This window comes from Eumetopias jubatus, unplaced genomic scaffold (assembly GCF_037043125.1).
Source record: "Eumetopias jubatus isolate StellerSeaLion01/CBP00866 unplaced genomic scaffold, mEumJub1_p1.0 scaffold_2, whole genome shotgun sequence".
Classification (NCBI taxonomy): domain Eukaryota; kingdom Metazoa; phylum Chordata; class Mammalia; order Carnivora; family Otariidae; genus Eumetopias; species Eumetopias jubatus.
In genome coordinates, this window is record NW_028274808.1 from 141,603,093 (window position 1) to 141,626,335 (window position 23,243).

Genomic DNA, 23,243 nt, shown 5'->3' on the forward strand with positions numbered 1-23,243 from the left:
TATTTCCTATTACTTTCTTCATACACTGTAAATTGTAATTTAGTCAAATACAACCATTCAAAGCATGAAACTCTCCCATACTTCACATTTTATTTTATTGAGATATAATGCACCTACCATGATATTCACCTCATTAGACTATACAAGCCAGCGGTTTCAGTATATTCGCGGAGTTTTTCAACCATCACCTCTACCTAATTCCGTAACATTTTTATCACTCCAAAAAGAAATTCTGTACTTCTTGGTAGTGGCTCTCTAAGCAGCCCTCCCCTTGTCCCCACCACTCCCCCTCCCCCGGCCACCCTCGGGTTCCCACAGGTGCTGACAACCTTGCTGTTCCCATGGATTTGCATGTTCTGGACATTGCATACAACTGGAATCATGCAACGTGTGGTCTTTTGTGACTGGCTTCTTTCACTTCGCATGATGTTTTCAAGCTTTATCGGTGATATAACAGGAATCAGTACTTCATTGGAATAACATTCCATTGTATGAATATAGCATATTTTGTTTATCCATCAGTTGATGAACATTTAGGTTCCCCCCCCCCCCACTCTCTAACTATGCTGAGTAGTGCTGCTATAAACATTCATGTATTTCATGTACAAGATTTTATGTGGACATATGTGTTCATTCTCTTGGGTATAAACCTAGGAGTGGAATTTCTGGGTCGTGTAGTAACTCTATGTTTAACTTTTGGAGGAACTACCCAATTGTTTCCCAAAGTGGCTATACCCTTCTACATTCCCACCAGCAGTGCAGGAGGCTTTCGGTTTCTCCACATCCTTGCCAACCCTTGCCATCGTCTGTCTTTTTCATTGCAGCCGTCCTAGTGGGTGTGAAGTCGCACCTCATTGTGGTTTACAATTTTGATTAGCATTTCTCTGACGACAAAGGATGTTGTCATGTGGTTTTTTTGGGGGGGTCATTTGCATACCATTTTTGGAGAAATGTCTATTGAAATCTTGTGCTCATTTTTAATGGGATTGTCTCTTTTCATCGTTGAGTTTTAACAGCTGTTTGTCTTCTTTAACTTTATTATTTTAGCTTTATTGAGGTATAATTGACAAATACAATAGTTATTTATATATTCTAGATAATAGACCTTATCAAACACATGATTTGCAAATATTTCTCCCATTCTGTGGGTCATCTTTTCACTTTCTTGAAAGTGTCTTCACTTTTTGAAAGTGTCCTCAGAAGTAAATTTTTGGTTTTGATAAAGACATTTATCTAATTTTTTTTTCCCTTTGGTTGCTTGTATTTTACATGCCCTAGCTAAGAAACCATTCCCTAATCCAAGGTCAGGAATATCCCATAATTTTTTAAATTGTGATATAGTTCACATACCATTCTTAAAAACTTTTTTACTATAACACATACACCAAAAAGTACACACAACCTAAGTGCATAACTTAATTATTCTAGAACTATCATCAAGGTCAAGAAACAGAATGTTGCCAGATCCCAAGAAGACATCCTCCAGTGTCCCATCACTGCTTCCCAAACATAATACCCTCTCATCTCCATGACAAGATTGTGGTTTTTGAAAGCAAGTCCCAAATTAGATCCACTTTTTATTGGAACAGCATTTATTACAGTACTCGATAGCAAATATTGTTGAATGAATTAACAAAGAATGGAAAGTCAGTCAATTTTACTATTCAATAGTATCTCCTATAATTTTTGACTGGTGAAAAAGTTTAAAGTATCGCACAAAGCTGTGTTTCTCCATCTGTTTTTGGTTTTTGCTTGTTTTGCCCCAATCTGTCTTAGCTACGTGACACATTTTGATCAGTTAATGACTTACTCTAGGTAAAGGAAAGAAAATAATAGTGTTCATGACAAAATAGCTGATAGTTATTTATTGCATGCTTACTCTATGCCTGAAACTCTGCCAAGCACTGTGTCAATCTTCACAATGCTCTTAATGAGATGTCTATTTTTATTTGTTCCCTTATCTGCTCCCCACTGACCCCCATTCTTTAATTTTTACCAACAGAAGTACTAAGGCTTACCAAGGCTATAAGTAATGTATCCCAGATCACACAAGTAACAAATAGCAGAGACAGGATGCAAAACCTGGCAATCTGACTCCAGAGCCTATATGATACAACCCTCAACTCTTCCCAGGTAAGTCTGATGTCCAAAGTACATGAGAGCTGCCCTTAAATCTGTTTAGGAAAAAAGATGCTCACTAGATCCCTGGTGTCTTTCTCAGATGTTCCTTCAGAGGTACAGACCCTTGAAACAGGAAGTATTCAATAAATGCTGCTTATTACAACACATTTTCTTATTGTTGGATGTTGGATGCATTCTTGATGCATTCCTGTGTCACTTTCTGACCAGGAAACAGGCACTATGGGTGTTAAGACTGAATAAGACCCCTCCTTGGGTAAATTCCAACTGTTCCTGCTTTTATTTATTTATTTTAAAGGACTCAAGAACATGTTCAATCTTTTATTTAAAAACTATAAACAGGGTGCCTGGCTCAGTTGGTTAAGTGTCTTTCTTCAGCTCAGGTAATGATCCCAGAGTCCTGGGATCAAGTCCCGCATCGGGCTCCCTGCTCAGCGAGAAGCCTGCTTTCCCTCTGCCTCTGCCTCTCTCTCTCTGTCTCTCATGAATAAATAAATAAAATCTTTTTTAAAAATATAAATAAATACTATAAATAGTCACCAAAGTAAATAAAGCCATTCTATAACATAAACTGTTAGGTCTATATTTTTTACTGTACATCCTAAGGACCCAGCAGAAATGGTGGTTGGGAGGCCTTCCACGTTGTTGGATGCTAATAGAACAGGTAATAGGCAGTTGTAAATGGATACATTTCACACTGGGGGAAAAAGACAATTTAAGGAAGTGAGCAGTTTCTGAGTAGGAATATGGTACAGTATGTTCCTGCTTTTAGATTTGCAATACAAGGGAAAGTATGTGGTCATAAAGAAAGAAGGAAGTAGTACCAATAAAAGGTAACTATCTGCAGGTAACCGTAGAGCTGTGTGATTCCATAAAAAAATATGCATAGCAGATTAAGGGTCACTCAGAGGTGCTTTCTTTGGTCAAGACCTTAACGATTCTTTTTTAGTATGAAGATAAGTGACATTTCATAATAAAAATGGAGCTGGATATTATAAAGTAGTGCACACATGCATGCACCATCCATACACACACACACCTTTAACCTCTTCCCTTTAAAAAGGCACAGACATAGCACAAGCTAGGACCTTGATATTCTTGGCAAATTTTTTTTTTTTTAAGAGGGGAAGGAGGGGCCAAGAGAGGATGAGACAGAATCTTAGGCAGGTTCCACGCCCAGTGCAGAACCCAATGTGGGGCTCGATCTCACGACCCTGTGATCATGACCTGAGTGAAAATCAAAAGTCAGACACTTAACCGACTGAACCACCCAGGCGCCCCTCCTTGGCAAATTTTGGAACCAGCTTTTAATGAGAATATAACCGAGACTTAACTGAAGAACTCTCCATCATTAACATCACTACTTTCTTTTTATGGCATTACTGAGAGGCTATCACCTGACCATGGGGTATTTGTCTCATTTACGGCGCACGGAAGTGAATGTATTAGATGAATTAAATTCTGCTTGAAATGTGGCATGCTAAATTGCCCATAGTTGGCTTGGTGGCAGTACACTAACAAAATAATGAATTCAGTCTGGGCCTAGAGAACACAACCTTGGCAAAAGCATTCTTGGCATTTTTAGCCTCGTTCATTAAGTGGCGATACATTTTCCAAGAGCTTCATTAGCAGTTGAAGGTGGGAAGAATCTATTAGGCCATGCAATTATCCCTTTACAGACAGGTCAATCCTGTTCCAGCAACCATTCTACACAACGTGGCAATGCAATCTCTGTTTTCGGCTCTGTGAAAAACTCTCAACCCCAAGAAAGGCTATTTTTTTTAATTACACCTTACCTTTGTACATCATTTTTTCCCTTTTTATCCTTACGTTTTTCTTCATACTTATTTCACCATCCAAAAATATTCCTTTATCTGTAGCTAATTTTATTTTAGCTTCAACAGTAACTTATATTCCAAGTACTGTATTAAAAGGAGTGTTCCACAGAGTAGAGTGAATAACAATTTTCTATCTCTTGAGAACTGGCTTTCAAGTATATAGTGCTTTGTGGTCTCAAACCATTTTCACACACAAAAATTCACTTGATTCTCACAGAAACGCTATAGGGTAGACAGAGGGATGCAGTGTAGTTAGTGGCTCTGAGTCTGGGGTCAAAGGACAGTCTTCACGTCTCTTTCTTCGGCGGCAAAGTGGGGTTTATAATAGGACCTACTTCATAAGTGTGTTGTAAAGAAGAAATGAATTAATGCATACAGAGCATTAAATTTGGGCACACTTTAAATACTAATTGAGAGATAGCTATAATTTTTTAAAATGTTGTTAAACCATGTATGTCAATGACAAATAAAGCTTTAAATGAAGAGAACTTTTCAGAATTTTACCAGACCAGATAGGACTTCGCTGACCCATTCTTGATATTTTTCACCTTAAACCTCAAGCTTCCTTTCTCTAAAGCTCCATATCTTCACATGCCCATTGTGTTGTCTTAGCTTCAGGTGTACAGCCCAGTGATTCAACAAGTTTATATGTTATGCTGTGCTCACCACCAGTGTAGCTACCGTCTGTCACCATATGACCCTATTACAATACTATTGACTCTATTCCCTATGTTGTGCCTTTTATTCCTGTGACTTATTCATTCCACAAATGGAAGCCTGTACTTCCTATCCCCCTTCACCCATTTTGCCTGTCCTTCCACCCTCCTCCCCTTTGACAATCATCTCTTTGTTCTCTGTATTTATAGCTGTTTCAGTTTTTTGTTTATTTATTTTGTTTCTTAGATTCCACACATAAGTGAGATCACATAGTATCTCTCTTTCTTGTCTGACTTATTTCACTTAGCATAATACATTCTAGGTTCATCCATGTTGTCTCAAATTGCATGATCTCATTCTTTTTTATGGTTGAGTAATATTCCACTGTGTATATGGACCACATCTTCTTTGTCCATTCATCTATCAGTGGGTACTTGGGGTTGTTTCCACAACTTGGCTATTGTAGATAATGCTGCTATAAACATTGGGGTGCATATATCTTTTTTAATTAGTATTTTTGTTTTCTTGGTGTAAATACCCAGTACTGGAATTACTGGATCATATGATAGCTCTATTTTTAATTTTTTGCGGAACTTCCACAATGTTCTCCTCTGTGGTTACACCAACTTACATTCACACCAACGTTTGTTATTTTTTGTCTCTTTGAGTCTAGTCATTCGGCCGGTGTAAAGTGATATCTCATTGTGGTTTTGATTCGCTTTTCCCCAATGATGAGTGATATTGAACATCTTTTCATGTGCCTGGTTAACATCTGTATATGTCCTTCTTGGAAAAATGTCTATTCAGGTCCTCTGCCTACTTTTTAAAATTGGATTACTAGAGGTTTTTTGGTGTTGAGTTGCATAACTTCTTTATATGTTTTGAATATTAATCCCTTATTGGATATATCATTTGCAAATATATTCCCCCATTCAGTAGGTTGACTTTTTGTTTTATTGATGGGTTTTTTTTTTAAAGATTTTATTTTATTTATTTGACAGAGAGAGAGACAGCTAGAGAGGGAATACAAGCAGGGGGAATGTGAGAGGGAGAAGCAGGCTTCCTGCTGAGCAGGGAGCCTGGTGCAGGACTCCATCTCAGGACCCTGGGATCATGACCTGAGCTGAAGGCAGAGGCTTAATGACTGAGCCACCCAGGTGCCCCTATTGATGGGTTATTTTCACTGTATAAAAGCTTTTTATTTGGTGTAGTTTCGAGAGTTTACTTTTGCTTTTGTATCCCTTGCCTTAAGAGACATATCTAGAAAAATCTTGCTACAGTTGATGTCAAAGAAATTACTGTCTTTGCTCTCTTCTTGGCGTTTTATGATTTCAGGTCTTATATTTAGGTCTTTAATCCATCCTGAGTTTATTTTTGTGTATGGTGTGAAAAAGAGGTCCAGTTTCATTCTTTTGCATGTAGCCGTCCAGTTTTCCCAACACCACTTATTGAAAAGTCTTTTCCAGCTTTGTTGTACTTTTTCAAGATTGCTTTGCTATTCAGAGTCTTCTGTGGTTCCATTCAAATTTTAGTATTATTTGTTCTAGCTCTGTGAAAAATGCTATTGGTATTTTAATAGGGATTGCACTGAACCTGTAGATTGCTTTGGGCAGTATGGTCATTTTAATGACATTTGTTCTTCTAATCCATGAGCATGGAATATCATTCCATTTGTCTGCATTGTCTTCAATTTCTTTCATCAGTGTTTTATAGTTTTCAGAGTACAGGTCTTTCATCTCCTTAATTAAGTTTATTCGTAGGTATTTTAATCCTCTTGGTGCAATTGTAAATGCAATTTTTAAATTCATTTTTTCTGATACATTGTTATTAGTGTATAGAAATGCCACCAATTTCTGTGTGTTCATTTTGTATCCTGCAACTTTACTGAATTCATTTATTACTTATAATGATTTTTTTGGTGGAGTCTTTAAGGTTTTCTATGGATAGTATCATGTCATCTGCAAATTGTGACCTTTTAACTTCTTTCTTACCAATATGGATGCCTTTTATTTCTTTTTTTGTCTGATTGCTATGGGTAGGACTATGTACTATGTTGAATAAAAGTGAGTGGACATCTTTGTCTCATTCCAGATCTCAGAGGAAAAGTTCTCCATTTTTCACCATTGAGTATCGTGTTAGCTGTGGGTTTTTCATAATGGTCTTTATGATGTTGAGGTATGTTCCCTCTAAACCTACTTTGTTGAAAGTTTTTATCATGAATGGATGTTGAATTTTGTCAAATGCTTTTTATCTATTGAGATCATCATGTTATTTTTATTCTTCATTTTGTTGATGTGATATATCACACTGATTGATCCTTGCATCGCCATAAAAATTCAACACAATTGTGGTGAATGTTTTTTTTAAATGTATTCTTGGATTTGGTATGCTAATATTTTGTCAAGGATTTTTGAATCTATATTCATCAGGGATATTGGCCTGGAGTTTTCTTTTTTTATAGTGTCTTTGTCTGGTTTTGGTATCAGGGTAATGTTGGCCTTGTAGAATATATTCGGAAGCTTTCCTTTCTCTTCGATTTTTAATAATTTGAAGAGAATAGGTATTAACTCCTTGTTAAGTGTTTGGTAGAATTTAGCTGTGAATCCATCTGGTCCTGGACTTTTGTTTGTTGGGAGTTTTTTGATTAAAGATTCAATTTTGTTACTAGTAATTGGTCTGTTCAGATTTTCTATTTCTCCTTGATTCTGTTTTGGAATATTGTATGCTTCTAGGAATTTTTCCATTTCTTCTAGGTTGTCCAATTTGTTGGCATATAAATTTTCTTTTTCTTTTTAATTTATATAATTATTTGAGAGAGAGAGTGTGTGTGTGTGGAGGGGAGGGGCAGGGGAAGATGGAGGGAGAGAATCTCAAGCAGACTCCCCGCTGAGTGCAGATCCTGACGTGGGGCTCCATCTCATGACCCCGAGATCATGACCCAAGCCGAAATCAGGAGCCAGACACTCGGGGCACCTGGATGGCTCAGTTAGTTAAACATCTGCCTTTGGCTTAGGTCATGATCCCAGGGTCCTGGGATGGAGCCCCGAGTCGGGCTCCCTACTCAGCAGGGAGCCTGCTTCTCCCTTTCCTCCCTGCTCATGCTCTCTTTCACTATTTCTGTCTCTCTCAAATAAATAAATAAAATCTTAAAAAAAAAAAGAGCCGGACACTCAAATGACTAAGCTACCAAGGTGCCACATGTCATATATTTTAATAGTGGTCTCTTAAAATTCTTTGTATTTCTGTGGTGCTGGTTGTTACTTCTCTTTCATTTCTGACTTTGTTTTCTCTCTTTTTTTTTTGTTCTTGACAAGTCTAGTAAAAGTTTATCAATTTTGAAAAAAAGAAGGTTTATCAATTTTTTTTATCTTTTCATAGAACCAGCTCTTGGTTTCATTGATCTCTTTTTTTAGTCTTCATTTCACTTATTTGTGCTTTGATCTTTATTATTTCCTTCCTTCTACTCACGTTGGGCTTTGTTTTTCTTTTTCTAGTTCCTTTAGATGTAAGTTATATTGTTTACTTGAGATTTTTCTTATTTCTTGAGGTAGGCCTGTATCACTATAAATTTCCCTCTTAGAACTGCTTTTGCTCTGTCCCCCAAATTTTGGACTGTTGTATTTTCATTTTCATTTGTCTCCATGTATTTTTTTTTAATTTCTTCTTTGATTTTTTGTTGACTCATTGGTTATCTAGTAGCATGTCATTTAGCTTCTATGTGTTTGTGGGTTTTTTTCAGTGTTTTTCTTGTGATTGATTTCTAGTTTCATACTGTTATGGTTATAAAAGATGTGACCAAAAGGATATGATTATAAGCTTCTAAATTTATTGAGACTTGTTTTGTGGTCTAACATGTGATCTATCCCAGAGAATGTTACATGTGCACTTGAAAAGAGTGTATATTCTGTTGTTTTCGGATGGAATATTCTATATATGCTAGATACATCTGGTCTAATGTGTCATTTAAATAAAGATACTATTTTCTTGTTGATTTTCTGCCTGGATGATCTATCCATTGATGTAAGTGGCTGTTAAAGTCCCCTACAACTTTTGTATTACCATCATTTCTCCCTTTATGTCTGTTAATATTTGCTCTATGTACTTAGGTGCTCCAATATTAGGTGCATAGATATTTACAATTGTTATAGCCTCTTGTCGGATTGGTTTATTGTATCCATTTTCAAAATTAATTATTGGAAAGTAGGATGCACTCCTTGGAAGTCAACCTTATAACCAAGTCATTTCTCTAAGTTCAAGACAGTGCAAATGAAGTTTTGGCACACAAAGGTCACTGGAATTCTTCAAATTATGACTAGGTTTATGAAAGTTGGGACTATATATCTTCATCTTGATCTTTCTATGCTTTCCCTTTTTCCTCACTTCATTCCTTGAAGATCGCCAGTTGAAGTTTGTGCCTTCATTTGTAAGGTCTGGGAGAACCTCGTTAGGATTAGCAATGTGTATAGAGGGCAATCACCGAGAGCCTTGATCTTTGTTTGCTCTAGACTGGAACTCATTACTTATTTGCTTGAGGCATTAGCTTCTCTTACCAGTATTTGCTCTATACTTTATAGTTCCATGACCATTCACCTTCATCTGTATTTTAAAGTCAGACAGGCCTGGGTTTGAATCCCAGAGGGACTACAAAGAGGTCATGTGATTTGGGGTTGATTTAATTTCTCTAAGCCTCAGTTTACTCCTCAGTGAAATGGAGGTAACATGCTTTCTTTTCTGTGTTCTGGGGAGGACCAAGGTTATATGTATAAAAATCATCCAGCACAAGGGTTGGCATAAAGCACAAATGCAACAAATAATTTCCTCCTATTGTTCTCTTCACAGAGAAGCAAAATACTATTTTGGCAGTATTTTCCTCTCTCGGTATCCCATGTTGTCATTGTATCTTCAGCCCATACCCAAGCATAGTCCTTCCTTGTCTGTTATTGTTGCTAAAATGTAAAATTTAACAAACAAACCAAAGAGATTTTGCATTGCCCTTAGAACTTGGCTTTTGGTGTTCTTAGTTTTGTTTAGTTTGATTATTTTTTGCAAGGCTTCTGCTGACTCTAGACTTGGACTTATTGTTACTAGTACAAGGTGAAGGTTTTAAATTCTTCCATGAAAAATGAATCATCATCACTGACTGAAAGGCCAAATAGGGCATCCAGGAAACAGCAGGACCCCTCTTGCTGCACTTGGTAAAGAAAATACTACAGACGAGGCCATGCTTCAGTGGCTGAGGCTTCTTGCCACTCCTCTTAGTTACGGAGGGAGTCTGTATACAGGGCAGAAGACACAGATTCATACAACTGTTTCCGTACAAAACCTCTATCCCACCATCAACACCAAATTGTACTATGTCTTGAGAATTCACAAGGCAAGTTGGACGAGAACATAAAAGAGGAAGAACATGAAGGAGCAGATGCCGTGGGAGAAGAGAAAAACAATTTTGCTTTCAGTTTATCTGATTAGGCTGTGTTAATGCCTTCCACAGAACTGTCCATCACCACCTCACTCAGGTCAGACAAGAGTCTGACCCGAATGCCTAGGCAACAAAGGGCAAACAATGCCAAATTCAATTTTAGCTGATCCTTGAAAGAAGAAAAAATATTCTTCGAGGGGCCTGTTGAGAGCACCACATGAACCCCACATTTTTCATTTTTGACATCTTAGTTTATGTTAACACTTTATGATATAAAATGGAAACCAAAATAGAGTAAGATAAACAGCAGAGACAGACAAATGTGTAAACACTGCTCAAGATCTCCGTTTCTGTTCCCCAGCCCAGAAATTTTCTCTTTCCTACATCCACTTTAAAATTTTATTTTCAAAAGTGACACTTTCCCACTTAAAGCAATGACGTTTTTCCAGGGGGGAAAAACCAGCTCTGTTCAACCTTTTATGTATGGCACCTTTAATTAATTTTTCAAGAAACTTTCCATTATTAGAAATAGGTAAAATTGTTACCCAAAGCCTAGCAATCTTATATTTGCCAACAGTCTAATATTCAATGGACTTCAGTTTTGCACTTAAGGTTATTTCAATGTCCACTCAGGTCCTCGGAGAAACAAATACCAAAGTGGAACTTGACATGCAAGATGTGTACTTGGGGAAACACCTGAGGAAGATACAGGGGAGATGGGTTGGGAATAAGAGGTGAGAGCCTTCTGACCCCCGTCGAGTCTGACACATGTGAAAGGAGAGCAGGAAGGAAGGAAGACTGAGTAGGGGGAGCTTCAGCCTGGCTGCAATCCTGAGAAAGTCCTGGCCAGGTTGAACCTGGAGCAGACTGCCTCGCACAGCAGGCATCGGTCAGGAATGACCCAGCCTTCATCCCTGATCTGCTCAGCCATCCACCTGCAGCAGAATGGGGAGCATGGTCTTGGCATGAACACTGCAGCAGATAAAAGGTGTTGACAGTTGGAGGCTGTCTGACCATTATCTTCCTTGCAGCAGTTTCTTCTGAAGGAAGATCTGAGTGGTGCCCCTCCTTGGCTACTGCAACTTCTTAGACTAGTAGCTACTTGAAATTATTTTTGGAATAAGTAGGTATCCATCCATCCATACATACACATGCATATATACTAGCTCTTTAGATAAACAAGTGATGTGGACCAACTTTGCTAATAGGATTCAGGTGACGTCTTGACCTTTTTACCGAGGGAAATGAAAGAATCTATAGATCTTTGAAAATTTCTTGATATTGGTTCTAAATGATTGCGAACTTCTGGGGACCCAAAACACCACTGCAGGCCAGTAGGCAAAGAGAGGACTTAATGGTGCTCAGAGGATCAGTGAAGTTTGGGCTCAAGTTTACTTTCCAGGACTCACCCTATGGTTATTTCCTTAGTTCTTGAATGTATAATTCGTGGAGACATGCTTGGAAATGGGTCTAATCTCTACACTGGAATGTTGCAAAAGAGCTAGTAGTGTAGAAGGGCCAAGTGAAAGCTCATGGAACTCCCTCCACCCCATCCTAGGCAATAAACCAAAAGCAATACTACATCCCTAGGATAATTGCCAAGATAAATGTCACCACCAAAGACTTAAAAGATGCAGGTATGGTGATTCCTAGCATTCCAATTTAGCTTGCCTATTTGGTCTGTGCAGAAGATGTATTCATCTTGGATAATGATCATGGATTATTGTAAACTTAATCAAGTCCTGCCAATTGTAGCTGCTATTCCAGATGTGGTTACCTGAGCAAAAGAACATAAGTAGCTGGCATCTGGTACACAGCAATTGATCTAATTTGCTGCCCATCAAACAATTCTCAAGTATCATTACAAGGCTTGTGCTTTCAACTAACAGAGACAGCAGTACCCCTCCAGTCTGTTACCGCAGTCCGTTTCTGCTCTCTGTCATAGGCTAGTCCCCACAGATTGTGATCATCTTGACATCCCACCAAACATCACAGGTATCCACTTCACTGATGATATCATGCTACATTACTCCTCATAAGCAGGTCATAGTAAATGCGTAGTCCTTGTTTTAAATTTCCTCTGCTAAAATAACTAGTGTAGTTTTTGTTTTCCTATCTTCTACTTTCTAAATTCTGTATGGACTAAGCCAAAAACTATTGTCAAATGTCTATTATTTTTCCATGGAAGTCTGAGTTGCTCCATAAAAGTCAGCTGTCCTTCTTATGATTAAAATAAGTACCACATGAGGGCGCCTGGGTGGCGCAGTCGGTTAAGCGTCTGCCTTCAGCTCAGGTCATGATCCCAGCGTCCTGGGATCCAGCCCCGCATCAGGCTCCCTGCTCAGCGGGAAACCTGCTTCTCCCTTTCCCACTCCCCCTGCTTGTTTCTGCTCTCGCTAACTCTCTCTCTCTGTCAAATAAATAAATAAAATCTTAAAAAAAAATAAGTACCACATGAGATATTCAAACAAATTTTTCTACTGGACTCATAATTGCCTTTGACTCCTTTCCATGATACTGGAGTAAATTCTGGCCCTTTAGTTAATTTCTCATTATGTGTGGGGCAAAAAGCATTTATAACCAGTTATGGGCTGAATCATATCCCCTCATCCCCTGCCAATTCATATGTTGAAACCCTAACCCCAGTACCTCAGAATATGATTGCATTTGAAAATAGGGTGTTTAAAGATACAGTTAAGTTAAAACATGGCTATTAGAGTCATATGACCTTAACCCAACATGACCAGTGTCTTATAAGAAAAGGGAATTTGGACACAGAGGAAACATCAGGGATGTGCGCACACAGTGGAAAGACCATGTGGGGACACAATGAGAGGTATCACCTGCAAACCAAGGAGAAAGGCCTCAGAAGAAACCAAACCTGCCGACCTCCTTGACTTTGGACTTTTAGCTTCCAGAACTGCGAGAAACATTTCCACTGTTTATGCTTCCCAGTGTGTGTGTGTGTGTGTGTGTGTGTGTGTGTGTGTGTGTGTGTGTGTGTGTGTGTGTATGTGGTATTTTGTTATGGCAGCCCTAGCAAATGAATACATAGACTATAATGTAAAGATGTAATACGACTTTTAAAACCTTCAGTGGTAAGAAACATAAAGGTCATAAAGACAAGGGTGAAAGCATCTCTGTCTTGGTGTCTGTTTCGGTGTGTTTGTGCATCTGTGTCTCCATCAGGATCTCTACCTTCCCTGCTGTCTTAACCTCTCTTGACAACTCTTTCCTGTTTGTTTTGTTTTGTTTTGTTTTGTTTGGGCAGGGAGGAGAGTTTTATTTGACCCTCTCTTTCTCCTTCTTTCCCCAAAACTCTCTTTCAATTAACTAGATAATACTAATGATATTTACTGTGTTTTGGCCACTGTTCTGGGAGCTCTACTTCTATTAACTAATTAAAACCTCACATGATCTTATGAAGTAATTATGACATATTATCCCAGTTTTAAAAATGAGAAAAACAGAGGTTAAATAACTTTCCAAAGGTACACTGTTAGCAAGTGACTGAATTTCAATGTGAGCCCAAAAATTCTGGCTCTAGAGCTTGTGCTCTTAGTTACTATGCTTTGCCGGATTTTACATTAAAGGGAAGGATGCCTGTGGATATGTCCATTCACAAATATGCTATTTTTACTAAATTGAAGGCAAATGGAAAGACCATTTTTATCTTCCATATAAGTTTAAAAGTGCCTTTAACTTATATGACATAAGTTATATAAGTTATGTCATAACTTATATAACTTATATAAGTTATAGCCCTCAACGCTTTTCCTTGGGTAATATTAAACAGTTACCTCTTTTGGTAATGGTGAAAGTCCACACATGCATATCCAGAAGAATCATATACACACAACTTCTAAATTCAAATATAAAAATTCTAGGGATGATGAATAAGAAGTATGCCCTGATACTGTAACAAACATATGAGTTGATCCTATTTGAGCCTCACAAGAACTTTGTGAATTAGAAGGAGCAGGTACATTAGGGTTACTTTCCAGACGAGGTAGAGGCTAGGAGAGACTGACAATGAGCAGGGGTGTAAGGCCACAAGCTACCTTTGGTATCAACCACAGGTCCCCCAGTTCTTTCATGCAACTCTTGCCACTTCTCAGAGAAGTCAAGTAAATCGCAATACTAATGCAATACATGTGCTCAACTGTTCTGACGTGACTTTAGCCAAAGCACTGAGAATACACGATGCAGTTAGAATGAGGATTTTACCGTTTTCTGTGCCTTAGCCTAGACTTCATCATGACTCAGCATCAATGAAAGGAAAAGTGGCTCCATGGCACTCTATCTGGCTGTGTGGGATTTTCCTCCATTGATTTTTTTTTTTCTCCATATACTGCTCCAACTTGATCCTGTTTAGTGAATGAGGCCTGACGGCAAATCGAAGACTGAATAAAAAGCTCCCCGCTGAAGCGCTGTCACAGCCGCTCAACCTAGGCTCCCGGGAACTTTGGCAGGCGGAAGAATCCTTTGTCTTCAGTCTATGACAAGAGTGGAAAAAAATCTCAACTATTCGGCTGTGTAGCATCATTCAAGCATGCCTTAATGGGGAAGGTCTAATGAGGAATGTGGTCTTTGAAAAATCTCGCTTTAAAAAACTCCCAAAGCATTCTCAACTGTACAAGTCCACACAATTATAATTAATAGGATTCAAACCATAAACCAGAGATTATGTTACTATTTTACCCAGTTTGATGGCCACGGATGCTTCTTTTCTTTACTGGTTCTGTTCAAAGAGATCTTGGCCTGTTATTATAATCAAATGTGTAGGAGAAAACATCCCTATTCTTCGTGGATTCTATGTAGGTAGCAGGAATAAGAGAATAAAAGAAAAGCCAATTTTAAACTACCAAATGAACCACAGCTGCCCTCGGCCCTTTCCAATCCCCATGCTTCCTCTCCTGCTGTTGACCTATTAATGGATTCCTGCTCTTGGGTTTAACTCAACTTTTGGAGGGGAGCTGTTTCCAGTTTGAACAGTTGGAACAGCCTTTGAAGGTAACCAGAGCTCCTTCCCAAAAACAGGACACAGGTTTCTAGCAGGTAAAATTCACTTAAAATTATTCTTCTATCATCATTCCTAAAGAAATTCAAGAACATTCACCCTAACATTGTACTTCAAGCATGGTTACAATATTTTGAATTTTTTTTTTCATCCAACAAGAAGCCATAACTTTATTAATGATAGAAAGAGTACAAATTTCAAACCAAGCTGCAGTTATTCTTTTGAAACACCAAAAAAAGTCCTCGTTTTCAGATGGTTACGTTGTTAATTCCATAATAGCATTTACAATATCATTACTGTTGTTCTTCAGGGCTTGGACTGCCTTTGCTCTTGACACATTTGCTTGTGACATGACCAATTCTATGTCCTTAACCTCTACACCGGTTTCATCCACCTCTTCTTCTTCACTCTCCTCTTGTACAGTTGGAGTCTGTGTGTTTTCTTGAATGTTTGAGACAGCTTCACCTTGAACTTTGAATTTCTCAGCAGCTGCTAGTTGTGCTTGCTGAGATAAATCCTCGATCTTGGCTTCCCCAAAAACTATGTAGGTATCTGAAGCTGGGCTCTTGTAGACATCTGGTTTTGTGATGACAAAGAGGATATTCTTAGATTTCTGGATAGTGACTCTTGTAACCCCTGTAACCTGTCGAAGACCCAGTTTGGACATAGCCTTCCGTGCCTTCTTTTCACTCGGGCTCTGTTTTGCTTTACTGACTGGTTCTTCATCGATTTCAGCAGCTGCTGCCAGCTGGGCCTGTTGTGTGGTTGCCTGTGTGGAATCCTGTTCCTCAAGCTCTGGTACTGATTCATCACTGTCAGATTCTGTTCCAGACCCTGTCTCAGCCTGGGGCTGTGGCAACTCCTGCTCTGTAGCAGGGACGGTTTCTGTGGCTTCAACAGACATTTTGTGAGGGGAACGCGGAACCAAGATGGCGGCAGAAAGAGAGCGAGCGAGAGCGTGACCAATATTTTGAATTTAATTAAAAAAAAAGACAAAGAGGGCTAAAATACTTCAGAAGTGTGTGTGTGATATAGTATGTGAATTATATCTCAATAAAATTGTTATTTTTTAAGTATATGTGTAGTTGAAAAGGGGAAAGGATGAATAAAGATGACAAAAGATAGAATTTTTCTGATTTTGGGCGCCTGGGTGGCTCAGATGGTTAAGCGTCTGCCTTCGGCTCAGGTCATGATCCCGGGGTCCTGGGATCGAGTCCCGCATCAGGCTCCCTGCTCCTTGGGAGCCTGCTTCTCCCTCTGCTTCTCTCTCTCTCTCTCCCTCTGTCTCTCATGAATGAATAAATAAAATCTTAAAAAAAAAAAAAAGAATTTTTGTGATTTTAACAAGTCATCACTAGAGGAGGGGGTGATGGGAACTTACTTCTTAATCAGTACAGAGTTGTAGTTTGGAACGATGAAAAAGTTCTGAAGATGGATAGTGGTGATGGTTGCACAACAATATGAATGTACCAAAAATTGCTGAATTGTACACTTAAAAAATGGTTAAAATGGTAAATATTATATGTGTATATTTTACAATTTAAAAAAAGTCATCACTGTTATTTTAATTAACAAAACCATGACTACAACAAGACTACATGCTTGTTCTAGAAATCTCAGAATAAGAAATGAAAAAAAGAGGAAAATATAAATCACTTAAAATCCCACTATCCAGACACAATCATTTTTAATACTTTCCTATCTATAGTCTCCTAAATTTTATCAAAAACATGTAAGTAAATTAAACTGGAGTTGTACTAGCAATATTATTTACCAATGTATTTTTCACTAAAAATAAATACAAATATATATATATATCTTTCCATACCTATATAGAGATACACCTATATACATGTGTATATACATTATACATTACATCAGCATCAGAATTTTTAGTGGCCCTATGGTTTTGGACATTCAGATTTTTTTCCCAGCTTTTTGCACTTTTAGATAACATATCAGTGAACAACCTTGTATATACATCTTGCGTGATTTTTTTTTTCAGGATAAACCCAGAGTTATAAAATTGTTGAGTATGCATATTTTTTTAGAGTTAATACATGGTGCCCTCCAGAAACGATTCAACCAGTTTGTATTCCCATGGAAAACGTATGAAATTACTACTACCAACTGCATACTACCACTCTTCCTGATCTTTGTCAGGCTTACAGGTTTAAAAAAAGGTTTAAAATTTTTTAAAATTAAAAATTCCATCTCACTTCAATTTTTATTTCTTTAATTACAGGGGATTATAAATGCTTTTCCTAGACTCCTTGCTATTCTTTCCTTGTGAATTGCATGTTCATGTCCTTTGCCAATTTAGCTTTTATGTATAGCTTTTTCTTTTTAGTCTTATGTAAGAGCTCTCTTATATTAAGGACCTTACCCTATTTATCATATAATTTTATTTTATGGAGCTTTTGCCATACAGATATTTTCAATTTTTTTAACATAATCAAACCTATCACCCTTTTCTTTCCATGTTTTGCTTCCTCCAAATAACAAATATATTTTTTAAAGATTTTATTTATTTATTTGGGAGAGAGAATGAGAGAGAGAATGAGAGGGGGGAGGGTCAGAGGGAGAAGCAGACTCCCTGCCAAGCAGGGAGCCCGATGCGGGACTCGATCCCAGGACTCCAGGATCATGACCTGAGCTGAAGGCAGTCGCTTAACCAACTGAGCCACCCAGGCGCCCCCAAATAACAAATATTTATCTATATTTTATTTTAGCACTTTTATAGATTTTTAAAAAGTGTGACATAATAGAGATCATATATGAAAAACTCACAACTAACATACATACTCAGTGGGAAAAGACTGAAACTTTAACTTGAGGAATACAAATAAGAGAAAGATGCTCACTCTTGCCACTATTGTACAACATAATATTAGCCAGAGCAATTAAGCAAGAAAAAGAAATATAAAAGACATCCAAACTGGAATGGAAGAAGTAAAATTACCTGTCTGTAAATGACTTAGTCTTCTATATGGAATGCCACACGCGCGCGCGCACACACACACACACACACACACACACACACACACACAAAACCTGTTAGAACTAATAAATGAATTCATCAAGGCTGCAGGATACAAAATCAACATATAGCAATTACTGTTTCTGTGCACTAACAATGAAGATTCTGAAAAGGAAATTAAGAAAACAATTCTACTTACAAAAACATCAAAAGGAAAGCTATCTACAAATTCAGCGCAATCCCTATCAAATTCCAATGACGTTTTTTGCAGAACTAGAAAACTCTATCCTAAAATTCATATAGAATCTTAAGGGACCCCAAATAGCCGAAAAAATCTTTAAAAAGAAAGACACAATGGTAGGTCCCACACTTCTTGATTTCAAAACTTACGGTGTTGAACCCAATGCTGATAAACATATAGACCAATGGAAAAGAAGAGGGAGCCCAGAAATAAACTCTCACATATATGGTCAAAGGATTTTAATTTGACCATTTAATACTGAAAAGACAGTCTTTTTAATATATAATGTTAAGAAAACTAGATATTTACATGTAAAAGAATGAAGTTTAATCCTTGCTTTATGCTATATACAAAAATTAATTCAAAATAGATCAAAGATCTAAAGTAAAAACTGAAACTATGAAACTTAAAAGAAGATACAAAGAGAAAGCTTCATGACATTGACTTCAGTAATGATTTCTTAGATATGACACCAGAAGCACAGGCAAAATAAAAAAATAGTGTGCTTCATCAAAATTAAAAAATTTGTGTGTCACAGGACACTATCAACAGAGTGAAAAGGCAAGCCACAGAAAGAGAGAAAAAAAATTGAAGCATATATCGGATAAGGGATTCATATCCAGAATATATATTTTTAAAACCACAACAAAAACCAAACAATCTAATTAAAAATTGGGTGGAAGGACTTGAATAGACATTGCTCCCCCATTATTTCTTATTATTATTATTTGCTTTTTCATAGGGAAGATCCTGGCTTTTTAAAAAATTATCTTATATCCGGTCACCTTACTGAATTATTTTTCTAGTTATTCTACTATAAACTTTTTCCTTTTCCCTTTTTTTTTTTTTTTAGACTTCTTCAAAGATTTAGGATTTCTGGTTGTGAAACTGCTGCTACATTGCAAAGCAAACATTCCCGGGCTTAGTACTATGAACTATTTTAAATATTTACTTTGTAGAGGAATTTTTTTCCCAGAAGAAAATGGCAAAAAATTGTATTTTTCTAAAGCCTCACTAGATTGCTTTCTAGTCTTTCTTTCATTATCACACTTCCTTATAACCAGTGATTTCCCCTACCAACAGCCCCAACCACCATCTCTTTTCTTCTGTGTCACTTATAAACTTTAGAAAAATCAAAAGTAAACTGTCAACAGGAAAATGTGATTTATACCATTCAAGAACACACTTCTGAATTAAGTCTAGTGCATGGGAGAGCTAGAAACCATAACAGAAAAAAAAATAGTTATTGATTAGTTAATCACAGAAGAGATATCCATCATCTCTTTCCACGAAGAGGCAGCCACTACACTTGAGCAATTATACATGTATGCATTCACTATAGATCCCTTGGATCTGAGAAAGTTTTGATCAGCAGTTACTAGAATGGAGGATGGCAGGGGATTTTGTAGACTTTTGAGAGACTCTTCCTTCCCCACCCCCACCTCTTCTCCCCCATGTCAAGGGTCCCCATTAGAAGTCAGAGTGGACAGCCAAGGCAGATACTGCAGGTCCCGGGGCACAACTGGGCATCATGGGTGATCAAGAAGCTCCTGCTCTCAGGTGACCCCATGCCCCCCCTGTGACCACAATGTGTAAGATGGCCCTTGTGAAATGCTTCTTTGCCTTCTTCATAATCTTACTAGTTTAGCAGCTTATTCACCTTTATAACCCTAATGGGGTAAGATTTCCCTAAATTTCCATAGTCTCAATGAATAAGAATTTCTCAAGCTTGAATTGCCAGCACACCTTACCCTTCTGTAACATAACATTTTTTTGGTCACAAAGTTAAATTCTTGTGTGTCCTCAAACTCCACTGAAGAATGAAATTCTATCCTCAGTAATTTAGCAAAAATTTTCATATTTTACATTATTTTGCTTTCCCAGGACACTGCAACTTCATTCCTCCAAAGACATGCAGCACACAAAACATGGGCAAAAAATTTTTTAAAAGATTTTATTTATTTATTTGTCAGAGAGAGAGACAGCACAAGCAGGGGGAGTGGCAGGCAGAGCAGGCAGAGGGAGAAACAGGCTCCCCACTGAGCAAGGAGCCCGATGCGGTACTCAATCCCAGGACCCTGGGATCATGACCTGAACCGAAGGCAGATGCTTAGCCAACTGAGCCCCCCAGGAGTCCCAAAACATGGGCAAAATTAAACATAGAGATTTAAGATCTTGATAATGAGAAAGGCATTCTTCATTCTTCCTTCAGAGAAAATCCTAGAATCCACTGCCTAGGTCTTCTGAATGTGGCATATTCTCTCTCATTCCCTAAATTGACTTATGAACAACTTTTTAGATTGTCCTGTTTCTTTAAGTAATTAAGACTCTGCTATGCTTTTTAGACCTTCGTTTTGGTCATCTTCCTCTATTACTTTGAATTTCAGTAAATTAAATCAATACATGATGAGTTATAATCTACTTTGTGATTCTTATTTACTTTCTATCTCTGTTTTTTTTGTTCCTTCTCATTTTTTTTAAAGATTTTATTTATTCATTTGAGAGAGAGTGCACAAGCAGGGGGGAGGGGCAGAGGGGGAGCTCAATGTGGGCCTTGATTTCAGGACCCTGGGATCATGACCTGAGCCGAAGGCAGACACTAACCAACTGAGCCACCCAAGTGCCCTGTTCCTTCTCATTTCTTATTACCAGAATAAAAGTGGCTTTTTCTTTACCATTCAATGGTTTTTAATATAAAGAGTTGTGGAATCCTCACTGTGATCTACCTCAGAACATTTCCATGACCTCAGAAAGAAACTATGAACTCACAGTCACTCTCTATTCCCATCATTAGCCTCACGCAGAAAGAAATTTACTTTCTGTCTCTATAGATTTGCCTCTTTTGAATATCTCATATAAGTGGAAGTGCATAATATATGTATTTGTGTGTGTGTCTGGGTTCTTTAACTGAGCATAATATTTTTGAGATTAATCAATACCGTAACACTTTTCAGTATTCAGTTCCATTTTTTTCTCAAATAGTATTCCATTGTATAGTGATACCATATTTTGTTTATCCAGTTGATGGACATTTGGATTTTTTTCCACTTTGTGACTATTGTAAATAGTGAGGGCACAAACATTTGAGTATGTCTTTTTACAGACATGTTTTCATTTCTCCTGGTTATATACTTAGAAGTGTAATTGTTGGGTGATAGGGTAACTCTGTTTTTAACATTTTAACATTTTAAAATTAAAAAAAAACCCACCATATGTTTTTCTAAAGTGGCTGCACCATTGTACATTCTCACTAGCAATGTATAGCAAGGTATATTTTTAACCTCCATGAAATGACAGCATAAATAGGACAAACCAAGGAACTTTGACTAAGAAGAATTTTTGCCCTGCTTGAGAGATGGGAAGATGGAGGATAATTTCCTTCTGTACCACTTTCTGAATCTATTTTCTATTCCACAGGCTCCCTGCAGTTTGAGGAGGCATAAATGTGTTCCACAATCAATACCATGAAGTTAAAATGAACACTGACTTGCCAAGACCCCCCTCATTATAATGAAATGCCCCTCCCTGTGCTCACATACACACAAACATGATTTTTAAAATTCCTTGTTAATTCCTACTCGTACAAAGAGGCAAATACCTTCCTCACTTGCTCTTTTTTAATAGAGTATAAGTTTATTGCTTTATTATTTAGAACTGAACTCTGAATAAACTGAAAAAAGGAATAATGCCTTTTGCATTGTTATATTCAAATTATGAATTGAGAAAAGAGAGGACTGGAAACATATTTCTTCTCTTGAGCATCCAATTTCAGATAGCTGACAACATGAATTATATTACATAAAATCTATTCATTATTCTAGCCATTCAAGATCAAGCTGAAGTTTAAGGCGGACTAATGGCTGTCACATGAAGCTACTGTTTGTCAGTCTTCAGTGAACTCAAGCAAAAAACAAAGAAACTGGGAAAGGACAACATAGTGAGTCAAAGAATATTCATATTGAGGGGAAACAGCTTCAAAAGAAGCTTCTTGTATTGAATTTGGCAGTGGTACAAGTTACTTTAAAACACTGTATTTTAGTGTTGAAAAGTTATCGCGTTACTTTGAGGTTGGGGTGGATTAGAAATTATATTTTATTGCTTGCTTAGGTGCCAAACCTCATTCCACTGCCATGGTATAATGTCAAATATGCTGGACTGAAAAACAATATGTTGTCCACTTTCTTCTTGCGCTATGTTTATCGTATGAACTGAGAAAGAAGAGAAGCAACATAAATAAAATTCTAGAAGAGAAACTATGCTCAGAGAGCTCCAAAAGAATCAGATATTTTTTCTCTCTGGCTCTTCTGCTCAGGGGAGCTCATTTTCCTTAACCAGTAATCTGTAGAGCCTAGAGAAGAAAGGAATCTACAGAACAAAAGAGACACTGGATTGTCCTCTCAGAGGGGAGGAGAAATTTTCTGGTGCTTGATTCATACTGAAAAAAGAAGTAATGATTAAACCAGTGTGACTTCTCAACCCATTCAGTGGAGAAAGAGAAAGGCAGTCCTGGGAAGGGGTAGAAGATGAAAGAGATAATTTTAAAACATGCTATCCAAGAATGAATTTCTCCTTTTCTTAGCACCCAAAGAAACATAGGTCTACGATACTTCTGGAGCCCTCTGACTTGAATTCCATGGCAGAATGGAAAGACTGTAGACTTTGGAATCAGATCTACATTAGGCTTTAGGATCTAGCTATTACTTAGTAGGCATTCCCCTAATGGTGGTCATCTTGGTTTGGGTTTCCCCAGAAGCAGACTCTGAGACGAGAAGTCAAACTCAAGTGAAGAAAACTGGAAACACTGGAAAATGAAGCACACTGAGAGGAAAGTGATAAGGGAGGCAAGAGAAGGAAGGCAGTCCATAGAGATGCCTTTTCAAGCAGCTACAACCATGAGCCAGTGCAGCTTACTTCTGCCGGGGCAACTCTAGGAGCTCGTGGAAACCACT

General features: G+C 37.7%; 1 protein-coding gene and 1 pseudogene across 2 annotated transcripts in view; both read right to left on the reverse strand.

Annotated features, from left to right (window-relative positions):
- Positions 1-23,243, reverse strand: part of SHROOM3 (shroom family member 3) — a 298,494-nt gene that overhangs the window by 263,310 nt on the left and 11,941 nt on the right. The gene's annotated exons all lie outside the window — the stretch shown is intronic.
- Positions 15,315-16,029, reverse strand: LOC114206827 (nascent polypeptide-associated complex subunit alpha pseudogene; annotated as a pseudogene).